This window comes from Ammodytes marinus (genome assembly GCF_949987685.1).
Source record: "Ammodytes marinus genome assembly, chromosome: 13".
Lineage (NCBI taxonomy): Eukaryota > Metazoa > Chordata > Actinopteri > Uranoscopiformes > Ammodytidae > Ammodytes > Ammodytes marinus.
In genome coordinates this window covers 29,578,228-29,604,302 of record NC_137217.1, presented here as the reverse complement: position 1 = coordinate 29,604,302, position 26,075 = coordinate 29,578,228, and the positions used below count along the sequence as shown (strand labels likewise).

Sequence of the window (26,075 nt, the reverse complement as noted above, 5' to 3'; positions counted from 1 at the left end):
ACCTAGACAGACACACACATCTTCACTGACACAACAAAATACTCAAAAAACACCTTTGGCAGACAGTTGTGGTAGAACTGGTAAGACCAAATTGCCGTTGGCCATTTTCCAGAGTGTAACCGGCCAAAAAAGGGAGTGGTCTAAATAAGAGTAAAGGTAATGATGATGTAAAAACAAATTAATGAGCTGTCAGTCAAATCCTTTCACAATGAAATGAAGTGCTGTGCCAGAATACAAACCTTCACCTTCAAAACAAGAGTGACGTTCTGGGATATTTTCCAAAACATTGACGTGGTGACCGAGAGAGCAACTTATAGAGGACACAGAGTCAAAAACACACCCTACGCCCCCGTGTTTACCTCTGACGTAAATGCCCCGACACAACCCTGTCCCCTCCCTGGAATTCACAAGTTTTTTAAAGTTAAGCTAACACAAACTCTTATCAGTAAATGAAGTTTGGCGCAGTCCAAGTAGGGAGTGTGGGCGGCTGATGAGCTGACAGCTGTTGAAGGGAAATAAGCCAGTGCTTATCCCATCTAGGGTTGGGACGGAATGGGCTTGGATCATTTTGATTTTAATGAACTGGGCTTGTAGAGCCATCTGGGAGACATTGGCAGTAAGGTCTCTTTGGAAGGAAAAAGGTTGGGCTCTCTATTGATTACCTGACATTCATTTGAATTAACTAATAGCATAGCATTTACAGATTGATAAGATGTATCCACGTAGCATTTTTTAAATCTCAAGGCGTTTAACTGCATTGATGTAGACATGAGACTAGAATAATAAGAGGATGAGGGATCTGTAATGATGAGGTCCTGCCATGGAGTCATTTGTATTCTTACATCAACTCTTACAAGGAAATGAGTTCCTCAGTCAGGAATAATAGCACCATAAAACGTTTTACTTAAATAGTAAATTCCAGTTTTATCCTCAAGCAAATTCATTGGTCGAGATACACTTGTTTACACATTTATTTTCTGCCAAGACCTGCTACTCACAACCACACAGACAACACAATTCCAATCAGAATCAACCTCAAATATTTCCTGACCTCACCAGTGCTTCAGAGGTTGTGTGGCTAATCTTCTTGCTTCTGATGACTATAGAATAGAGTTTATCTTTCACCTCACACTCCAGTGCACTTGAAAATCTCTTAGCCCTTTGGCTGTAAAAATCATTAATCCCCCACGATCCTCTCTTCCACTCATATTTATGGTACACATTGGCCAGCTTAATGAGTGAGCATATCCCTGGCTTTCTCGACAATTTGACACATTAGCATCTGCTCTCAGCAGACTGTTACAAAAAAGCTTCCTATGCTTGGTAATACTATCCTAATAATATCCATGTGATAAATAAAGTGTGAGGCGAGTTTGAGAGCACACAATTTAAGTTTTAGATTTGTATAGCTCATGAGCAAAAAGCAGAGACAGAAAAAAGACAGACCCTGTTAATATAATATACTGGAAGACTTACTTGATGTTCTTGTATACAGACTAGTTTTTACTTTTAGTATCTTGACATATTTCAAGAACATTCAAGTTAATTTATCATGTTAGACTAAATTAACCTTTTCGGATTAATATACTTGGAGGTTGAGGTGATTACATAGTATTGATGTAAATCAACATACTGTATGGAGCATTGTGGTTGTGCTTTTGGGGCTTAAAGATTCATCAAGTTAACATCCATGACAACCTTCATAAACCCATTGACCTGCCTCAACAACAATCACTCTTCCTCGCTATGTTGAACATATTTACAGAACTCTAGCTTTCCCAGACTAGTATAAAAATCCTTCCTGGTGATTTTCTGTTGTTGTCAAAACAACCACATGGGAATTTTAACGTGACAGGAGGAAAAACAACCCATGATATGAAGGGTGCCTGGTAAGACAAACATGTCATTGTTGAAGCACACGCCATATTGTTCCTCCCGAAAGGTTGATCAGACCAAGGATCTCAGTGCAGTCTCATGACACAAATCACACAGCACATCCCATATGCACAGAGCTGTTTCTTCTGTTAGCGTGCAAATCCCAGATATCCACCTGGAGTCTGCACAAACAGTCCTGGCTGACATTCAATCATAACAGATCATGGCAAAATCTAAATTTCATAGGAGGGATGTACCTCAGGATCATACGAATAATGACCATCAATATTCTTTCTCACGAAAAACAACACAGTTTTGTCTGTTTGCAGCGATTGTCCCCTTTACTCTAAAGTTATTCCACCCCTGCACTCAACCCACTCAGACAGCTGAAACTTTGCTAATTAGATTTCCAATGGTTAAACACATAGACTTCCGTCACAGCTAATTGGAATTGGGATCAAGGTATATTGGGCAATAATTGAGAAAACCACCCCCACAGGACGCAGTGGTAGAATGTGTGGGCCAGTTCTCAGACAGGTGTTAGCTAGATAATTTCATTCTAGTGTAGTTACAAGCTATATATCCAATTAAGAATGCTTTCAAAGCACCTTTAAAAGATCACTGCAGTTCATCAAGATGTGTGGCCTTTAGAGCTTCCTGTGGCGCTTTTGGGGTTACACTGACATGATATGAGTTCAGCATTCAGAACAAAACTATATTTTGGTCCTCAAGTAGAAATAGCTATTCAATGTTCTTGCAATAACAACTTTTTTTTTTAATAGCTATAAAATATTATACTATTTATTTTTAGACTTCAAGATTGTCTTATATTCTATTTTTCTACTTTCATTAATTTTTTCAAACATTGTGTAAAGCATTGATGGAGCCTGAGAACCAAGAATTCCTTTGCAACTGACTTACGGACTGCTTCAGTAATTGTGCATATGAGAAATACACAATAACTTGTTTCGCTAAGATGAAGTTAAAAGGTTTAGCAGAAAAAAAGGTATCTGGTACACCCAAATGGAAGTTAAACTGCAAATCCACATGCACAAACTGTGTCAGTGCCTTTACACCTTTATTTGCCATCCTTCAATCAGAACTCAGGGTTTAGACTTCCAGTGTTACCCGTCACTGACCAAGCAGATGCTGAGTTAAAACCCTTGACACAACCTCGACATCTAAGCTAAGCTGTTGAATACAAACATGTCAGGAAAAAGGAGCCGGGGATTTGGGGTTATTTAAAAAGGCCCGGCAGTTGCAAAAACAGAATGGCTCCAGGGGATCTCTGTGGCAACATTTTAAAAAGTCCATTAGCATCCCAGGGTCGAAGAGGAGTGACGGCTGGCTTCTTGCCTTTTACCAAAAATAGAAAAAAATCAATGGTCCCATAAGTCCTCCACTTCTTGGATTAGTATGTCGACTGCCTGGTGTCAGTGTGATCTAGTCTCATTCTCATAGTGTTTGCATAGTGCCATGGCAGGGAGAGGGCAAGATGGCATCCGGGATGAGACATGTCTGTCAGGGGAGGTTGGGACCTTCCTTGCCATCAATGCCACTCAGTTTGTTCCCCTAGGAAGGCTGCTTTAACCTTTGTGACCAAACAGTTCAGACGAGTGACGGGTTGTCCCGTTGCAGAGGCCCATTGATTGTCACCCCATGTCAGACTACTTTACTCCGTCCTCATCGAACAATCCCCACAGATACAAGCCTGGTTTATACTTGAGCTCCCATAGCATATCTATAGGGGGTTGATGTCAAAGTAGAACAAAGCTGACAGCGAGAGCCAACAAAAGTTCTGAAAACTATGCTGCACTGATACAGCGTACACTATCAGTTGTTATTACAAGGGTTAAAATAATGGTGTCTACAGCCACTTTCCCATGCAATGTGACTGAAATTATACAGAGTTTACCCGGGTGAGCTGTAAGTGTGGGCAAAAATGCCCGGGTTATGTGGTCTAGAGCTAGGGGGGTGGGCATATTGATAACCAAGACTGGCACCTGACCAGAAAAATACATGTCAGAGACTGAAGGAGGAGAGTCATTTTAAACAACGCAGTTCTAAAATGTCTGCAAAAGGAGGGATGAAGAGATCCACCAGCTTTTGGAGGTTCAGGCCAACGTTGAGATGGTTGCACAAGTCCATGAGCCGCCCCATCTCCCACATTACCCAGAGTATTTCGATCACATGTGAACTAGTCCAACACGGACAATCTCCTGCTTTGTACTGCATGTGTGAACAGGTAGATCCGCACCTTCTCCAGGTCAGATTCTCTGGATATTTCCCTGAGTTAATGTGTTAAAGGGGCTTTAGTAAAACATCCAGTATTCAATTAGAATCAAAATACATTTTTGGCTAACACGACTGCCCTGTACATGGGTATTATTCTCAGAGATGCATAGCACTGCCTCTAGTCAGGCCTTCTCTCACGAGTTCCTTCTACAGAGAGTTGGCAAGAATTCACACAGAGGGCTCTATGCCGGACTCAGACAGTGAGACTGTTTTCTGATCGATCTGCAAAACCGCTGCAGGCGTCATCCATCTTCCTCATGTCTATTTGCAACCAAAAAAAAAAGCGAGAGAAACCCAGAGGGCTACCATTGAAAGACGGATCAAACATGCACCAGTGAAGTCGTCTTCAATCGCCTGGCTTCTGTTAATTATTAAGATTCATCTTTAGAGAGGCCTATAATTCCCTGACCATTCTGTGCCCCTGTCAGTCAGGAAAGCACCTTCCAATCTTCTGAAGTCCTTATGGCATTTTCAAACAAGTCGTACCTCGGGGTCACCTAATCAAAACAGATGAGTTTTAAATATTCTGGGCAGCAATTGGGCTAACCCATCTCCCTCATCTCTCGCTCCTCTTCATACATAAAAGTGAATGTTAACTATCCCCTTCTCCTCTCAATCTCTGTCATCAATAATTCAGAATGTTATTGAGAAACACTACCTGAACTCTGTATTGACAGAAATCCAAGCACTGTCATTCCCTCAAGGGCGTCATAATTGGATACCCCACGGGACTACTGCTACGGAATGCAGAGCAGGAGGAGAAAGCAGGCTAAGTGTTGTTGTTTTCAGTATTTTGTGTGTTTCCATTTTTACGATTCTATTTAAGGACGTCCAATCTTAAACAACAGCCAAATTGGCCAACGACAATCAATTTGATGACAAATCTTTGGGAATGTTTAGAGGTGGAAGTAAGTATCCTAACTAAACATACAGTAGTGTGCTGCTGTGTCATTTTATTAATTGAAAAAAACAAACATGTACTTGATACAAATGTTTAGGAACATTTTAATTGACATCATCATCATCATCATCATCATCAAGCCCCATGCACATTTCTGTAGAATTAAAAACATCAGGAAGGATGATGAGCAGCACATAATTAAATATGAACAGTTGTCTCCCTGACACAGTTGTGAAAGTTAGAATCAGTGTTCTCCCTCATGAACCGACTTATCTGTATTCACATCATGGAAAATACAACACTTCTCTTCAGACTAGGACTTCAAACGATGGCAAAAAGGGCAGATATATTCTCTCCCAGAAGAATTCACAAACTGTTGAGCTCCCGAGTCCGTCACGAATCAGTCCATTGATGAGATTTGGTTTGTGAGTCTGCTTGCCTACGCATGTATGTGGATGTACGCTTGCAATATAACTAATGAACGCTTGGATCACACTGCTTAAAGGGTTTTATAGAAGGTTAGCTTGCCAGTCTGCTGACAGTGCTGTGGGCAGAAATCCCCCAAAAGTAATCCTGGGAAACAAATTCAAACCTAATACGTCAGCAGAAGTGCGCCAGGTTGACCAAAATAAGAAGTTGTGTCGTCCAAATAGCAACACAACACGTTGTCCTTGAAACTTACCTTGAAAAGTAAGTGAAACAGTGATGCTTGTGATGCTGTTATCCGTGACACAGCTCGATTACCAAGATGAAAAGCAATACACAGTACGGTGTTTGAAAGGCTTTTAAACACACAGTAGCACTGCTGGACAAAAAAAAGATCTATCACCTAAAAAGTAAGCAAGGGAGATTTGCAAAAAGGAAAAAATATCACCATATGGCACACCAGTCAATCAAATATGCATACTGTACAAGAACAGACAAAGCCATATAAGGGTCAGAGCAATCTGCGACCTAGTAATGAAACTCTTTGGTACGGTTTCCTTTACATCCACCTAAAAGACTCAATCACAGAGCCCATGAATGCAAAATATGCATAGGCGATAAATGGAAACACATGGAACTTTTTCACTGCCTAAGACCTCTTTGAATGGACACAAAGCCACCGTGAAGTCCTCTCTCAATAGTGGACAAAAAGAGAGTGAGAATTCTCTATTAGCTCAGAGGCTCTTTGATCTGAATCTCCCCTGTGGTACCAATTAGATGGCTGCACCGTTTGCATTTCAACCTCTTTTGTGTGTCCTATTTTGAAAGACATCCTGCATGAATTATCAATCTGCCGGAACTTTTATTCCCTCTCGACGAATAGTGAATTATGAGTGGCATATCTCTGAAGTTGGGCACATTCTAATGAGGTAACTTTACGAGCGCCGAAGGGATTCAATATAACATCCCTAGGTTAGCGCATTGATCACGGCTGCCTTCACTCGGTGTGAAAACCTTTTATTTCACAATGATGCAACGGCAAGGCATCCTGACTGCTTCAGTTAGACTTGACAAAAGAAGAGGTTGTAGTTTCAAGTGTGCCACAATATAAGATATCTCATGGAAATATAAAACACAGGAAGGCAGAGTAGTTGAGAATTGATCAAAGGAAGATAAATAGCTGTGAAGAATCTTCCACTGCTTTTATCCCTGGTTAGCAGGCAATCACAATGCCGTCACCAAGACGATCCATCCCCGTCACATTACCCCAACAAGATTATAAGGAGGAGAGGGATGGGGAGAAAAGCTACCAAGGGAATGTGTGACAAAAAAAGTACATTTGGCGAATTTCACTTGAACAAGAACAAAAGCACTGAGCCCTGCTTTTATAAATGAATGATTTCTGCAATCTGAGTGGTCGATGCTGATGAAGGGAAATATAAATCAAGGGTAAGAGTGAGGCTCCTCTGCGAGAGTGCCTCACAAAGATAATGGCATGATCATGCCTGTGTGGCTCGCTGTTCCTGGGAAGATTAAACACTTTATCATTGTCTTTGGGACAAACAGTCCTAGTACGCAGAGCATGCATCCAATTATTAGACGTCCTTTAATGCTTTTACACCCAACATCCTGACGTCAGCTTCATCCAGAAGCCTTAAGACAAGAGATGAAAAGAGACTGCAGTCTTATCAGGGACAGTGCTATACCTTTCATGGCAGAAGCCCCATGGTGCCTGCTGACCTCACTTTCATTACGACCGTCTCACACTGATGATATCATCCACACACATAGCAATAGACCCAGAAGCGTTCAAGCTCAGTTTATCTCATTTTATTGCTCTAACAACTCCGTCTCTACTAAGAAAAGTCAATGGCCATAGGCGATCATACACCACCAAGCAGTGCGGATCCTCTCTCCTCATCAAAATACTTCAATGTGTCATGGAACTTGGGGGGGGAGGGGTTGGAGAGATAAAAGGAGCCCGGGCATGAACACAGAAATCGGACGTGAACAGTGACAGTGGGAAAGACGGTAAATCTAAATGAGGAAAAGGAATGACAGTGTCTCACAGCTCACTGGTCTGGAATCTGCCAGACAATCAATTTCAACCACTCAGATTCAGCCCGGCAGCTCCTGCTAGAACTACTGAGCATAACAGGCAGCAGCAGCAAATTATCAGCATTGCTTGATTACTTATAAAACTTGAGTTAGTTTAAGTAAGTAATTATATAACGTATCACTAACTTAATATGAGTCAAAGTAGCCCCATGAGATAAACAGATGCCAAGTGTTAAACTGACCGTTCACAGGTACCACCCATGTTTTATTTTTGTTTGAGAGTGGCGGTCTTTGAAACATTGCTACTGGTAGCGTTAGCAAACTTGATAAGCCTTTCATTACATGATCCTAGAAATATACTTGCTCAAGGTTGTTGGAGTAAAAGAAAGAAACACATCTTTTGAATTGACAAATTACAAAGCGAATCATAAGAACAATTTGCCAATCTGACAGATCTAATTTGATTCACTTTCGGAGGTGGCATCAATCAATCAATCAATCAATCAATCAATCAATCAATCAATCAATCATGTCGTCAGAGTTATTCTGACAATGTGGTGCCTCTACCAGTAAAGCAGCACTGAAGTGTTGCAAAGTGTTGCAGTTGGCTGTGTGTGCTCCTGTGAGTTTCTATTGCGTCTGAGTTGTGTGTTAACGCACTTCCCTGAACTTGGTCTGGATAAAGTAGCTTTTCCATAGGATCCTTTAAGGAGGATAAGCTCTTATCTCTCTAGTCTAAATCCCCAACAGTCTTAAATACATCCAGCTCATTAGGGCTCAAACCTTCCATCCTACCAACATAAGGGTTCATTGAAATGGACGGTGGATTATACGGGCATTATATTTAGGCAGTCATTAACTCTACCTTGACTTGGAGTAAGTACTGAACTAAGCACTAGTTAATGCAGCTTGAGTTGTGATTTAAGATTATAAGGAAGGATGTAAATATAACAATCTTGCCCAAAATGGTCACAATTGTACTACCTTAATTGTTGACTACAAACAATATGCTCCTTAATATCCAATGCCAGGTTTCAATTCATTTGAAATGCTGTTTTTAGACTCAAGAGTCCTTTTACAAAGCAACATGTCACCAGAAAAATAAAACAAACGGCACTTCGGGGTGGTAGATCAAAGAAGCACATGTAGTATTCATCTGTCATCTCCCTCACCTTCCCCGAGCCCAAGTGTTCCACTCATCTGCATTTTAGCTTTTTTAGAGACACGAGTGAAGCAAAGACACAGAGAATAAAAGGAAGTTGAGAATAAAGCATTTCACAATGAAATGATGGACAGGAAGAAATGAGACAAAGGAGAAAGAAAAACAGCTTTTTGTCAGCAGACGTACCACTGACTCTGATTCTATTATTCTCTACCAACTCGTCATCCCATATGACCAAGGCGCATTAATAATAATAATAATAATAATAATAATAATAATAATAATAATAATAATAATAATAATAATAATAATAATAATAATAATAATAATAATAATAACCAGAACATTTTGCGGACAATTTTGAATTTGCATCCTGCCCGTCACCAAGTGCCAACCTGACATTTTTTCCGTGGATCAAGATGCTTTGGATATAGTATTTTCACAAGCGTGCTGAGGATGAGTATGACGTGTTTTGATGATTGGGCAGTCATGCAAACAGCTGTGGAACTTTAGCTGTACAGCCCGGCAATTGACGTTTTGGTCAATGCCAACTATGTTTCTTGGGCTATCTCGCTAAAATTGTATACACTTGTTGGTCCCCTAAGGCTGCACACCAACTTTAGTGATAAAAGGTTGAAAATTCATAAAGTAGCTGTCACATGACTTGCAGGCAGGCACATTATAAAACAAATGTGTTTAAAGTGAGGGTACAAACTGAGCCATTCATAACGGGGCTAGGCACTGGTGCAAGTGTGCTGTTGAGCCTGGGTGGTGGTGTCATTAAAAGCGAGTGCGTGATAAATGCCCTCTGCTTGTCGTATTTGAGATTCTCATTAGTCTGTGTTCAGGAGGAGACCTGGGGCCATTACTCTTGCTGCTGCCTTGACAAGAGGCTGAATTTGTCGCTGTATAAGGCCGAAAGAAAGTGTGGGCTTCTGTTGGGATGCTTGTATACATAGAGGCTTTTTAGATGACGTATCGCACCCTCTGGCAGCTATGAGGTCTTCAGTTCACATGCAACAGCTGGTTTTATTGATAGCATTGATTAGCATCTTATGGTCATGAATCACATATTAAGTGTTTCTGACAACGAAAAGACGATTTATCAGTTGTTGAACAAATTCAGCAACAAAACAAACAGATAACAAAACCAATCAGCAACTATGCTTTCATCAAATGTAGGCGACCAGTCAGAAAAACCAAATCAAAATAAACCAAATCACAATCGTTATGCTCTGTCGTGCTCTTTTGTAGAATCCATTATGAACTTGAATAGTTTTGTTGATAGTTTTTTTTTTATTATTAAAAAGAAGACAAAAAGGTCAAACTTGTCTGCCCGTGATATATAGGCAACAAGCGCTGTAGCTTACAGTGCATGCCATCGGCAGGAGAGGAGGCCACAGTTATCATAAATCTTACTGCCTTACGTAGACACCGACAACAAAGCAATCCTTTCAGCCTCACTGCCAGGTTCATATGCAGTTAGCCAGTAATGCTGTTAAGTTCTCCAGTAAAGTGTGGCTTTGGCTGTAAGGAGGTTAGTCACACAAAGCCTCAACATACACGCTGAATGTTAATGCATTTTCCATGTTGCCTTTATCTCTGACACAATAGCGCATAGTATTTTAAATGTATTATAGAAAATGGATAACTAATCTTTTGTCCACCGGCAAATTGGTCATGATTTCGAAATGATTGCCTTCTCCTGCAAAGGGGAATAAAGGCAGAAGGTATTAGCTATACAAGCCCTGTCTGCATTGCTTCGGTGGATGTTAACGGGTCGTCTGGACGTCTGGCCCAATCAATACTGAGGGACTAGCATCTGCCCCTGGGTCTCCTGTTACTGTATACCTCTGTCCTCAAAGCCTCCTCACTGCGCTGCTGCAGACAGCTGTGTGCTGCATGCCGGCTCATATCGCTGGCACGGCTTATCACAGAACAACACAGGAAATGTGATGCCACGGAGGTCGCCCGCTGACACTTTCATTTGTCACTTGGCGATAGGGTTTGTCAAACTATTCCTGGTGTTCATTAGACACCTGGCCTTTATTTGCTCACTCTAGCTTGTGACTTTTCAACCCTTCTCCTGAGAAATCATCTCTGTCACAATGACCTTGAGGAGGCGCAATCGCAGCAAATGTTTCATTATATGAGGCTCTATGGAGCGGGTAACATGTTGTCTACGATACAAGAGTATGCGCTGATGGGTACTACTTTACATGAAAGTGTATAAGAGTTATTTTTCTCCCCATTTTTTCAATAATTGACACCATCACTTGCCTTAAAAAGAACATGAAGAAAAACCTTCAAAAGCCGAATGGAGAAGGATATACAAGCTTTCAGGCAAGTCTATATAGATGTCAGTGTTGGAATAATAAATAGGAAGAGGGAGGGGGGGGAGAGAGAGAGAGAGAGACAGACAGACAGACAGAGAGAGAGAAAGAGAGAGAGGCAGAGAGAGCGAGAGACAGAGAGAGAGAGGTAGATAGAAAGATTGTTTGGAGTTCTCGGGCAGCGTCTCTGGGGTATAGCAGTACACTTTCAACCCAGTCTGCAGAGTATGCTAATTTAAGCGAAAAAACAAAACATCAGCAGTGTATCCAGAGGGACAACGATGAGGTTCACAGGTTACCACCAAAGGAATACATTTGCATTGTTTGTGAAGCTTCAGTGCTTAAGGTACACATTTAGATATATATTCTCTACAGTGCCTTTGTGTTTTAAGCCTATTTGTTTTTGATTTAAGACATATTTATCGGTAATATAGTTTTAAATACTGTTTATGACAGAAATAGCTTATGAGCTAACTGCAAAATGTATGTATATTTGGAGCTTAGCCACATGTTAAATGCTGTTTATATGTATTGCTTATACAAAAGAAAAATGGAGATGAATATCTTCCAAAAGCATGAATTATGTTAAACTTTGTGGCCTAGCTATTGTTCAAAACAAATGTGTTTTTAAAGGATCCCAAAGAGATACATATTCATATGTTTTCATAAACATATTATATTTTAGCATACACAAAGAAAACTGAAATGCTGTAAGAAAACAGAACAGTGTAAATATACTGAAAGTATAAAATATACACTATTTACGGGGCGCTACGATGGCGTAGTGGATAGATCGTGCACTATATTGGCTCCGACCTTCGTTGCAGTGGTCGCGGGTTCAAATCCGACCTGTCGACCTTTACTGCAAGTCATCCCCTCTCTCTCTCTCCCCATTTCAACTCTGTACTATCAAATAAAGCTTGAAAATGCCAAAGAATAAAATAAAATACACTATTTACGGCTACACCGGGGCACCATGAAAGACGGCTGGTATCTTAAATCAGGTGCTGGCATATTTACAACAACAGTAATACAATACCGTTTCGGCATTGGTAATGTGTTACCTTGTCAGGTGCTTTAATAAAGTACTTGTAGGATGTTCTAAAGAAGTACATCTTGAGTCTTGTGAAATTTATTTCTCATTGTTAAGAGTGAAGTGTATGCTCTCGAACAAATTACTAATATAAAATGCCAGTTAAACTCTGTAATTCTTCTTCTTGTCCATTTAAAAATCTTATCCCAATGTGCTTACAATGGAAGGGATGGGGGAAAGATCCTTGGAAAGAATACATTTAAAATGGTCATAGTTGAGTATAGCGGCTACTATGAGGCTTCAGTTTGACAAATCCAGACATATCTTCTCAAGCTTAGTATTTTTTAGCAGTGAAGGGACTGCAAGGAAAATAGGGAGTTCCATGCTAAAGAGACCATAACTGTGGGAGATAGCCCCATTGATTTAGCTAACTTGCTGAAGACTCACATTCCAGATACGATTTTAGATACCTTCGTTAAAAGAATGAGGATTGAAGTTGCCCCCAACTCTTCCATTAAAAGCATGTTAGTAATGTATCTGTAGGGGTATATTAATTTGAGCAGGAGAAACTTGTTTTAATGTGCCTACGCTCACCTAACTAATGTTTAAAGACTTGAAAAAGTGTGAAACTATCCTTGAACACACAGTGTATCCCAATGTATCACAATTAAAAACTGAAACTGCTGGTATTCACAAATGAGGCATTTCTCCGTAAAAGGAATGAAGCAGATTTGCCTTAATCTGTGTGATTACATTTCCATTGCTTCTGTCTCAGTGATCTGGAAACCGCAGATGTCTTCTCTCTCTGCGCTAAAGCCCCTTCGGCCATATGCTCTCGCCACCCGGCCCATCACACCAAGGCTTTTTTTAATCAGTCTTTTCTCAATGACGCTGCACAATTCTGTCATTAAAAAACACCAGGATTTTGAAGGTCTGCCTGTGCCCTTTTGACTCCGAGTCTTTTGGCCCTGAGATCGCTACATCTACTGCTGCCTTGGCAAAAAAAAATAAAATTGAAGTTCAGTTCATAACCGTGTGGCCTTCTGAACCATATGAGCTGGAGGGATCTTGATACTATCCGCAGCACAATTTTCTCTCTCCGATTGGATTTTTTTTAAAAAGTCAATTTTGAAGATTCAGACCCTGCAGTGTATGATTGGGAAAGTTTGTTCTGTTTTGTTGGGCTCAATTAGTTTGGGGATAGACTTTGAAAAAACAGCCTGGCAATGTGACGATCTCTAGCCACTGCTTTTAAAGTACAAATGTATTTATATAGTGGTACATATAAAATCAACCATAGTTGACCAAAGTGCTTAACTGGTAGGTCTTAAGCAATGACTTGAAAGTTTCAGCGGTCCAATCAGTTCTCATCTGAACGGGTTAACAATCCCAAAGATTTGGAACAACTACTAGAAAGGCTTTTAATTATAATCAAAAGCTAATTTGTTACAGGAAGAACATCTGAGTTCATTTATGCTTCGGCTAAAAAAAGAAAAGAAAAACCAAGCGAAAACAAATCCACATTTCACTTTGGCAAGCACGTGTAGCCTGACAGTGTCAAGCTGACAAGTGCAAACAGTCAAAGGCAAAAAAAAAATCTAAAGATCATATTCCATCTCAAGAAGCTATTCTGGACCAAAGCCAACTGTACAAATAGATCAATTTTAATGGGCTCAAGAGTTATGTGAAGGGTGAAACAGAAGGAACTTTAATGAGCAAATATATTAATTTTATTATAATTTGGGTTTCACCCTCAAAGTAAACTCGATTCAATAGGCTGGACCATTACCATAAATTAAGACTAATTTGAGAGCAACTCTAAACTAAAATCCACTTTTTTCCGACCTCAGTAGTTTAAGACAAACATGTATTAAATGCTCATTTGAATGGTAATTATAAACAGCCTAGGGTCAGCTGTGGAGGGCTTCCTGACTTTCACCTCGACTTCAAGTGATCTCAACCTCATTATCCACATTTATTTAATGTTTCAAACCTGACCACAGGGAGTAATATGCTTAGAGATGAGAGGATTAAGGTTAAACGATAGCACACGTCCACAACACAGCACACGACTCTAGTTCCCTACACATTCATATGTTGAGGCTGGTGTTGTTTGCTGACATTGTAGAAGCAGTTATGGTCTTACAGCGAGAATCCCTCCAGTTACATGGGAGATGATTTATTTAAACTTGGCTTTAGATTTGTTTTCGCACTCCGTGTTCTGGGAGCGTTTTGTTTCTGTATGAATATGGCACATGTAAACACTAGTCCTGGGTTGTTGGCGATTGGCGTAAGGCCCTGCACGGAATTGTTTGTACTGACAGTGAGTGAGCTGTTACTACTAGCGGAGGGCTGGTGTGTTTTTCTCCACACAGCTTGCCGTCTTGTGCTCCAGCATGGACATGCAATTTCATTTGTGCGTTCCTGTTACAAACTGGCTCCTGTCCAAGCGACTCAGAGTGTCTAACAGCGTGTGGACACTCTCATAAAGCATTGCACGCTGTGGTAAGGTTTGCACTTTTCTCTTCTGCTAGGCCGGCTAGTTTGACACGCCAGGAGAAGTTGTATCACTTCAGATGTCAAACGTGAGGGTAATTAGCCTCTTGATCAACATGAAAGTCAGCAGAAAGATTCTTTGAGGTATACATATTATTCTGAAAAGGCAAGTTTCAGAAGAAAGTCAAGGGTTTCTCCCTGCAGTCTTTAAAGCTCACCAGATCACTGTTCAAAGCCAGAATACATGGAAATCAATAAAACAAAATTATTCTTTTCATTCCTAGAAAGAGAAATCCTGAAATCCTTTTCTGCATTGGCCTGAGGTGGGTAGGGAGCATCACAACTCCCACACGGATGACTCTGCAGATGCCTGTTATGAAGGCAGCAGTGAATACATCACACATCAGCTGATCGATATCCAGTGCTTAGGGCCCCTCGCCGGGTTCACTGCATATTAAGCAACCGTGGGAAAGCTATCCTGTCACGTTCCAGGTATAGGAGAAGCTTAAAGCCGGCAATTATCCTGACCTATGAGAGCGTAGGTTTTTAATGAAAAGAAAATCAGATCCATTAACAAACCCACTTCAATTAAAAACCGGTATGTTTTACGGTTAAGTCCAATTTGGAGCCGTAATGTGACTAGGCAGATTGTTTTTTCTTTGTTTTTTACACTCTTAGAATGGCTGGTGATGTCTCTTCGGAGTTGTATTTATGTAGCTATAAACATTGGCTATCAGGGCTCAGTCTACACACACACACACACACACACACTAATATATACTGTTTTGTCTTCTGTCCAAGTCTCTTAATTTTATTGTATTTGCAGTATTTGGATTGTTTTGATCGTGTCCTGTACTTTAAATTTGAATCATGCCTTGGTTTGATTATCAATGGACTATTCATTCTTTCTTCTACCTCAATGTTGAACAAATGTAATAAAACAGATTGTTGAGAAAGAACAACACAACAATACTGATGCAGTGACTTCAAACCCTCGATTGCGTGTTGATTTTTAATACATCACCATCTGTGATGCTTTAATGGCTGACACTACGCCAAGAGCGCTTTTGTAACAGTTGCCGTGAAAATAGCGTAAATCACAGCTCAGATGTCGTTTTTCACCAAATTAAGCACAAATTTCACACACTGTTCAAACGGCGCTGCGAGAAAACTTATGTAACTGAAAATGTGAATTCCATAACCGTGACATCCAGTCTGTTAACGTGATTACAGTATTGCTGACTTGGTGCTGGCTCTTGAGCTGAGCTATAAGCCGTTATGTGTTCGCAAGTTTTATCAAGTTTTGTAACCAACTTGACCTATGACGCTTTCTGCCAAACAGTTTTTTATCATTTTAATTTATGTTTCTATGTTGTGAGTGTATGTTGTGTGAGTGTATGCATGTAGTGTGTTGCTGCCTCTTGGCCAGGACTCCCTCGAAAAATAGATATTTTTTTAATCTCATTGGGACTTTTCTGGTTAAATAAAGGTAAAAAAAAAGAAAAGGGTCAAGAGATCCAACATTAGCAAGTGAAGCTCTTTGTGTGTGTTGCCTTGTAGAAGAAATGTGTCTCCTCACCGTCTAAGAGCTGAGACACAGTTCCCTGTTATTAGCCACACATGATTGAAGCTTAGATGCCCAACTACAGCAGTAAAGAAAAACCCAATTGGGGACCATTGTCACATCCCTGGGACACATTCCTAATGAGCAATGCCTGTCCTGTCAGACAAACTATGATCCTACCAGAAGGCATGTGGCTACGAAAAACACCCATGGGGATTTCAGTCTTGCTCTCGCAAAGCATGATGGGTAAACATTGTTAAGACGGCAGCACTGTAAATGGAGAATAAAAACAGCCCTGCTTACATATACGGTTCAGCGGTGATGGTATGTGTATCTACAAATTAAAATTATTTATTAAAAAAAAAGTGGACAGTGTACATTAATACGTATATATTCTTTAGATTTATTTTTTTAAATGCACCAGAGTTAGCGTAACAGCTAGTTTTCATCTGCACATCTACTACAGTATAGGCTGTGTGCTGCTGCTGCTCCCTCAGTCCCACCAGCTCTAGCATTAGTCTGAGCCCTGTCTCTGTGTCAAATCCCTCGGCAGTGCTTTGCATCTCCGAGCGAATCCAAGTGGAGAGGCTGTGACAGTTAGCAAGCGCCGCCGCTGCACACATCATGGATACTAATGGGGACGGAAGGCTGTTGTATGGGTGGCGTGTGTGTCAAAGGATCGCTGGGGTGTGTGTGTGTGTGTGTGTGTGTGTGTGTGTGTGTGTGTGCATGTGGGGGGGGGGGTAACCAAACCAAAGGCAGGCTTACACAAGTGAGACAAGTGTGGTAAGGTTGCTTGTCTGCGGCGGCACAGAGAAACAATTCATGATGTCGCTGCTGCAGCAAATGGCATGACAACCGAGTCTCCTCCCCATCACCATCTGCCTCCTGTGGGCCAATTTGTCACAGCTAAAAATCCAAGTGTGGCCATGACCTCATTTAACATTGAGCAAGAGCAAGACTCTGGAGAAGAAAATGAGATAGAAAAGAGGAAAAGAAAGAGGAAATAAGGGCACTGACAAAGACTGTTAGCCCTCACGGGGAAACAGCCCAGGGAGGTCAACTTGAGTTTAAGACAGGGCAGAGACAGGGAGTATACACAGGGGACGGCCTGGGGGTGACCCAGTTGGTTCAGGTACAACCCACATACCTCCATTCAAATCTAGACCAGGACCTTTGTTTCACCTCTCTGACAATCTCAACCATCTGCGCTTTTTAGGCAAAGATGGAAACATCAAAAATATATCAAAACAAATGACAAAGACAGACAGAAAGTGCTCTTTTTGTGGCATAGAGTTGGAGGGCATGTTTCTTTCATTTCGGAGCTGGAAAGCCAGGAGCTAAAACTAGGATCCTGCATAGAGTTGGTGAGGTGCAGATCAGGGGAAATGTGTTATTTAAAAGAAAATAAAGACAGGTAATGGATCAAATTGGTCACATTAACTTGCAAGTGGAAATCAATCACAATATTAGGGCCACGGGAGGGGAACTTTTTTTGACACGGAAGGTTTTGTCTCTTTCCATTGTGCACTTAGAGAAACAAGTTGAAATGTTGAGAAAGAAGACGAAATACAATGTTGGGAATTAACTCGACAGTACAAAACTTGGAAAGATGTGAACAGATTCAAACGTTCAGGATCCATAACTCATAAGCAAAACATTATTAAAACACAAACACTGTATCTTTGCTATGGTCGTAAGGCAAACAATGGGCTAAAACCACACACATCAAATCATTTTAACTGAAACCGCCTCTAAGCATGACTAATAAATGCAGTGCACTGTATAAGAAGGTATTGAATATGTATCTTTGTGTTGCACTAAATAATGATCTTGCGTAGGTTTGCTAGTTGTGCTTGTAAAGTTGTGTAAATTGAGACAGAGGGTAAGGGATCTACAAGGAGCTTTCTGATGTGGTTGTGGTTTGGTACACAAAGATCGTCTTTGTTCAATTTTCCTGTTAAGCATGTGGGCCAAGATGAACAAATGTTCATACATTAGAAATATGCATCCAACTATGCTTCACTTAAGGTGGGAGGGTCACAGTACACTGCATTGTCAAGTGAGTGGGTGACGAGCTATGAGGGCAATGTCAGTCACTCATGCCCTCTCTCTATCTCCATCTCTTTCTCTCTCTCTCTTTCTCTATCTCCCTCTATCTCATTCTCTCTCTTACATTTTTGGCACGATAATAGCGCTATTCAACCCAGCGGTCTGATCATGTTTCACGCCTGTGCACCCGCATTGACTGCTGTTCTGTCCCATTTCACCCCGTTTGATTTCGTCTTTGTGTCATCAATAATGACAGGCAGAAAATGGCTCTCTCTCCACATCGGTGCCCCTCACATTGCCAATAGCCATTTACCACGATGCCAAGCCATGCAGCTCTACACCACGCTCCTGTGTATGAAACTGCCTCACCAAATCATCATGTATTGTGTTTCCGGCTGTCAGCGAGAGAGAGAGAGAGAGAGAGAGAGAGAGAAAGAGAGTATTGCAAAAAAGTGTTGGGCTGCCTTCCATTCACTTTGACTGAAGCACAATGCTCCACAATGGCCCCGTGTTGCACTATACGCACGGCCAGCCAAAAGAGGGATCACAGCATAATAGTGGTGCTATGAAAAGGGGGGCATGAATAAGAGATAGACCAATGCGAGCATCAATATGGTCTAACCCCCGCAAATAAGAGCTCATATGGACAATGCCCCAGCTAGGCCAGGATAAACCCATGGTTTTTGTCACATAAAGTATGTGTATTTGTTTATTTGTCTACTTTAGAGTGGGGGATGGCTGTGTATGAGTGTAATAGGGGAAGGTTATTAAATGACAGTTTTCTGTCCATTACTGAGGCCAATCCGAGCATCACAGGGTGTGACCTTGAAAATATAGCCCACAAATATGTCATGATTTCATAATATTCAGTTTGAGGACTGGCAGTGGTGTGTGTACATAGTTAAAATTATGAAGAAATATCTAGAAATGAAACCAAGCTTGCAGGAGCATTAACTTTCACTTTTTTCTCAGAGAATGTGTGAAAACATTCCTGGAGTTGCATTGATTTCTCTTTTTCATGCACTTAAACTAGAGAGACACTGATAGTATTTTAAGCTTCAGTATTGATCCCTGGGCTTTCCTTTTCCCAAAACCACAATGAAGATAAAAGGCAAACAAACAAACACCAAAATAGGGAATGCTCAGAATAGCTGAAAATGGTTGTGTTTAAGATGAGTACAATGCAACAAAAAATGTGATATCCAAACTTACAGACAGTTTTAGTCAAGCCCATCCAGAGACATAAAGATAGTATTCTACGCCTCTGTATTGATCCCAGATTAAGAGGGCTTTCGGTCTTCCCCAAACCACAATGAAGATACAACGCAAACAAACAGTAAAAGCTGAAAATAGCTGAAAATGGCATTTAAGATGTGCACAACGCAAACAAAATATTCTGGACTCACAGTTTACGTCCAGGGATCCACAAATCCTTTAGATCTTTAGCTCTGTCTCCTCCTGGGAAGTGACCTCAGCAAGGCGGGTTTAGGAGGGTCTAGGGATTTGAAGATTGAGTGGCTGTTGGGGCATCAGGGGTCAAAACCCCCTTTTGAGGTTCTCCCACTAGGAACGTGCAGTCTTCAACAAACTTCCTGTGAGAGCAAACACAGAAAAACAAACATGAGGAAAGGGACAACAACAGCAGAGGAGCAGCTGCTAAGGAGTAAACAGTGAAAAAGCCTTTAGCGGTTTTTTGTCTTTTTTTTTTGGTTAAACGGGTCCAATGACCCTCGCAGGCCCCCATACAGAGAGGCTCCATGTCCTCTTAGTGTAATCTCTTCAGTCACTCTGCTGTCATAACATCACGGCTAACACCAGCAGAGAGGACGTAAATAGAGCCAGATGTGCCGGGCTACGGGCCCAAACATGGCGGCAACAGGGAAGATGCCTGAAAGAATTATTCCTTCTTCTTCTTGTTATTATTATTGTTATTATTATTATTATTATTATTATTATTATTATTATTATTAATAGTACAAATGTCTTTTTTATTGGTGCGGCTTTTGTATGATTATAATCATCAAGTGAAATATATAAGCATGATATCAATGCGTCTAATAAAAAAAAAAAACAGGACTTTGAAGGCGGGGTATATGCCTGACGATGATGGCCATTCACTATCGACACATCACAGCAGCGGGACACAGTGTAGCCTGGCAAAACATTCAAATGAAGAGGAAGACAAATCTCGAAGATGGAAATTATGATTCTCACGACTACTCAACGGATGCAATGTTTATCTTCACCCCTTTGGGACGTCTTGGTACCCCAACGAAAGGAGGACAAAAACAGATACGGAACTGTTTGCATGTTTTGGTACCCTTCCTACCTTTAGAGACAGTTGAAACTCAGATAACTGCTTGCTGTACTGTACCAAACTGAACCGTACCACTCAGTGGAAACGAGGCTGTATAGGCAATTCAGTTTCCATGTCCAACTCTTCACCCACACGCTTTGTCTGTGTCAACAATATCTACTGTAGACCAAAGGCCCCATGTGGTTTAACATGCCTACGCTCGGTTTGCATTGTAAACTGTGTGGGCTCTTTATACAAGACGTGTTTTCATAACTGACAATATGGAGGAAACATTGTGTACAGTAGTAGGAGTAATGTACCTCCGTTTGCATATGCTGCATATAAACAGCACTTGACATGTGTACAGAAGAACCTATACCAACGTTTATTCCTGACACAACTAACCCTACAATTCAGTGTTAAGAAAGTTTCCATACAAATGAATAAATGTACAACTTGATCCTCAACTATCTTGTTTTCCCCAATATCACAAATGTCAATTTATGTTGTAGACATTTTTCTCCCCTTTAGAGGCCTCCAAGGTCCCTAATCATCCATCATTTTCGCTGGTAACGTTTTTGGATAAAAATATTTTGGGACTTTTTATCAAAACTTCAAACTTTTTCTTTGTATTTGCCTGAAGCTGGTTTGGTTCTCCGGAGACTCATTTAGAGCGGCACACAGCTGGGGTTTACAGCGGCACAGCTCAGTCATTAGCTCCACTCACCAACTGAGCTGTCATCCCTTAACCAGCCTCCCCCAAGAAAAACCACAATCAACACAGCACACAAACCATGACAGATGCACCTCCTGTAAATCCATTCTTGCAAGTTCAGCAACTACACATGCACACACACGTGTTTGTAAGGATATGCTTGTGAAGACATTCATTGACATAATGCATGCCGTAGCCACCTTACCCTAACCCTTACAATCAAAACTAAATGCCTAATCCCAATCCTTTTCCAAAACCCAAGATAATTCTGACATGAACCTGAAAACCCTCAAAACAAACCCTTGAAAAAGGTCTGTAAAGTGAGAACCGGCCAAAATGTCCTGACTATTATGGTCTAAAACTCAAGTTGGCGCGCACGCACACACACACTAACACACACACACACACACAGTCTCTATGATGACTAGTGGTGACTAATGCCAGGCGGTCCATGGATTGTCTGTAACCAAGCTTACCTCCTACCCAGAATTTTCCAGCTATATAGTGATTCCTCACATCCTATTGCCATGGATTAACCAATCCCTCCTGAATAAGGCCGCTGACTGCAGCTGCTTTGAGCTCAACACACCACCACTGACTTCCACCGTGTCTGCATTAAGCCACTGAACGCCTGTAAACACTTAACAGCCCTTAGCCTCTGTAAATTAAGCAGAGCAGTGTGACAGCCCTGGGATGCTGGCTCATTGTGATCTGAATGTGTGCCTGGTTAGTGAGGACGGTTAGGGCCAAATGACAACACGTCTTAGTCATGGGAAGAGGCCTGGTGGAGTTCAAGGAAGTTAGTGCATGGAAGAGTAGATTGTCTTTAAGGATTACTAGGCTATATTATACCCAAACAATGACCACTTACTTCTACCTTGCAACAAATATGTCATATAATGGACAGGCCAAATTTTTATTTATTTTTTAAATCATTATCAATATCTACTAACAACATACAGATGGGTGACAAATTGTTGGAGGCATTTGAATTGGTCGTGCTTTCGTAACTCATTTATTCAGGGTTGTTTCAAGTTGTAACCGGTCTATACATGAATGATGCAACTAACGATTAGGCTTCAGTATCAATTTCTCTGCAGATTATTTGCTTGATTAAATCCACAAAGTGGTTGGTCGGGAAATGTCAAGTAAATAATGAAAAATTTCCATCACAGTTTTCTAAAGCCCAAGGTAACCAGTCTCCAAACAGGGCCAAACACAATTATACAGTTAAAGCTGAACCTAGGTACTTCTGCATTCGTGGTTTAACAAACTTTAACTCTCCAAAACATTCATCCAAGCATATAAAATAAATGACTGTATGCAAATGAAGAATTTACAGAAAACTTACACTTGGAACACAAACTTAATTCCCCCCTCAAAATGAGCTTGAAATCATAAATTTGAGAATGCAATGATATCACGATGGAATCCCTTTCAAAGTGGATATTGGATCATCCTGGACAGCAAGTCCTCAACACTAACATGTACACAGGATAACGAACATGATTAACAGCCGCTGGCACAGACCTTCCACAAATTAGCGTTAACAGATTCAGTTACAGACAGAGGGACACAGGAGGGCCTTGTGTATGTGTCTACCGCATGTGAAGTAGAAACTAACCAGGATCAAATGGTTTTTATTGTTCACATATTTTTTCTCTGCACAGACGAGGTTCCACTATCGATTCTAGAGAATGAGATCAGCTGGTGGGAGTGTTATGAAGCTCTGTGTAACCTCAGCTGTTGCAGACATTAGATTGGGTGCTCAATATAACGCTTGGGAGATGATGGATAATGTTGCTTTGATTGTTTCATTCCCACACTGCGTTCATTGCACCCCCCAGTGTTAGTGTCCTCCTATAATTTATAATCTCATTTCCCAGAAATAGTCCCGCAGTGAGGGCGCCCCCTTATCGTGCCATAATGGTTCTGAGGTGAGCCCCATTAACCAAATGAGCTTTTTTGGAGCACAACATTGCTATTAACACCACTCAATCCTTCATCTCCTTTCAAACAAGCCAACACCTTGGTTTAAGGAAATTTTGCACCTATTCAACCTCCCCCTAGCAAATCTGACGAACTAGATCTATATTATTTGTCAAACAAAATGACCCTTAAGCCCCCCTAAATATATTCATCCTACACACAGACTGACATAACCACATTCCCATCTCCACTCCCACCCTCCTCTGTATATTTCCCCCCAGGCTGTGCACTGTTCACTGGGTTGTGGTAGTGATCAATGGCCCCTGGCTGTGGGCGGCAGGGGGGGGGGGGCCCGGGGCGGCAGGAATGAAGGTATTAATAATGCAAAAGGTCCAGACCTGTCATATCCCCCCATTAGCACAGAGCAGGCAGGAGGCCCAACGGATGATTGATTACTAATTAGATTAATTGCCGTGTTTTAGAAAAGTAGGAGCATGTAATAGACTGGGGGCCTGACAAAGTGCGAGGGTATAAAGCAGCCTGACCGTCTGCAAAATATCCACAAAACCATTAAAAAAATGGCTTTTTCATATTAGAAACGCAGCTTTTAGATGAGTGTACAAATCAGAACAGAATAACAAGGACCTCTGTCATACACTAAAAATATATCAAACTCCAACTGCCTGCCAGAATTTACTTCAGGATCAATACATGAATGAATCAATCAATCAATCCATCCATCCATTAATCAATCCATCCAGCTATCTGTCTCTTTCAAAAGATCTAATAAATTGCTCAATTCTCTGCCAGTCTTTCGACAAAGCTAGTGCATGTAGCAGAAGAAAAACCTCTCAGCTGCACTCTCTGACCACACTGCTGAACAATGAGACCAATGGTGTTATTTGCCGTTTCCATTTGAGACAATTCCCCTTCTCCCATTCCCACATTTGTGTCTTGTTAGCCGTCGCTATCTGGGAAACATGACATGATAAGGCTCCACTATACTCTCCAGGTCTCCATGTAATGTGTGTACTGATAGGGTTGCTGAACAAAGCCATTTGCTGCACTCGGGAGTGGGGAGATACAGTTACACTTAATCTACCCCTGCTATCCCTATGAGATAAAACTAATGAAACGCACATCAAAGCAGTGACACACACACACGCTTTTAAGAGTCTATAGGTAAATATTTTTTTTTCCACATAATGTGTTTTCTGTTCATAATTGGTCTAACTCATTTCTAACTCATTTCAGACTGACATTTGTTAGCATTTGTTATCCCAGACTGATACATGGATTTGATTAAAAGTCAATTACTGTCCACTTAGTGTCATTGTATAACTTCCCACATGATAAATGAGAAGCATTTTTGTTTGAGGGTATATACTCACTGCAGAATGTATCAGAAATTGACTGGCAGTCTATGACTAGTTGTAATATTTTTTTTTCAATCATCCTTGGTTTTAATTAATGTAAAACATGTTAAACAGTCAAAATAGTTTGCTGGAACATTTCCATCCTGATATCGAAAATTATTGAAAAACATAATCCGAATCATTCAAGCCGTATCAACTTCTGCAATTACTGGAGCAGGCATGCATGAATTTCCCTGAGTCTGAGACTAATTGGCACATTGGTATGGCCACACTCATTACATACACCCACAGGCAACATAAATAGCTTCACACTTCTGAAGGGATAATGCCTTCCAAATTTGGAGCAGCATTATTTGTCTCAGCTTGTCTCTGCACCAAGTAGACCATGGCAATAATGGTATCCTGCTCCGTTGGCCCTGTGGGGGGTGGGGGAAGGAGGGAAGACTCCCAGCATGCAGTGGTATGTTTAGTGCTGTAACAATCCAAGTTTTCCGACTTCTGGAAACAAACGATTCCTTTCCAAGAAGCATGTAGCAGCCCATAGGCCCAGCTGTATAAATTACAAGGAAAAGCCTATTATACAACTGTGCAGGCCATGTATGGTCCGTATCCATCTCATAACTCTGACATAATGATGTCATCTGTAATGGGAGGTGGACCAGCCAATGATGGGTTTCGCTCCCAACATAGGGGCTGCATTAGTGGACCTCTTATCTCGTCATAACTCATGAGTAGACCGGTCTTTATCAGTGACGTTGACAGTGAGATGGGTCTTTACACTTTTCTTGTCACAAATGAGTTCTTGAGATGGCCGTCAGGACAAAGTGGAATATATTAAGACTTATTAATTATTCCATACGGCTCTGAGTCAGTCCTTCATATCTGCCAACAGTTAATGTCTGCTCAAATCCACTACTGAAGCAGCAAATGGCTTAAGTTAAAGTTTCGTTGGATTGCCAACACTGGAATCTGTTAGCACATCATCCCGAGAGGACAATACAGTCAACTACATTCATCTGGCTTGCAGAAACTTTGAGAGAGAGTTGCTGGTTGGCCTTTAGATGCCTTTAAGACTGATCAAAAACACACAGAGTCTGGGGAAGAATATAAAATAGCATTCGACTTTGAGAAGCAGATGAAAGACATGAAAATATCAATACAAACAAACAACAAGATCTTTTGATACTTTTTAAAAGCAGATACATTTGATCAACTTCAATGCCATCCACCTGAACTTTTAGAGGGTTAATACTCTGGATTTGACGACATTTCCATGTGTCTGATTTCCTAAATTCTGACATCATCGATATAGTTAGACACATAAGTAAAGGTAAAGTAGAACAATCAGATTTAGACTCATTCCTTTAGTGAACCACGACTTATGGGAACCTTAAAGCAATTGTCAATGTGAGAGTATGTATGTATCGACCAAAAACTCTGCCTTTAGGTTCAAGACATGTAACAAACACGAATACAGATCACATTACCAAAGACCATACGTTATTTTTTTGTAATTACAGCATGATGTTCTAACCAATGCACAACAACACAAACATCCGACTTA

At 40.9% G+C, this 26,075-nt stretch overlaps 1 protein-coding gene across 2 annotated transcripts in view; it reads right to left on the bottom strand.

Moving 5' to 3' along the window:
* Positions 1-26,075, bottom strand: part of sema6cb (semaphorin 6Cb) — a 161,286-nt gene that overhangs the window by 79,950 nt on the left and 55,261 nt on the right. Inside the window, exon 3 of one of the 2 annotated variants that reach the window (XM_080039389.1) lies at positions 19,602-19,783. The gene's annotated coding sequence lies outside the window, so the exon portion shown is untranslated. Of the gene's footprint in view, positions 1-19,601; positions 19,788-26,075 lie in introns of both variants that reach the window. The other variant, XM_080039390.1, reaches the window with a different exon arrangement.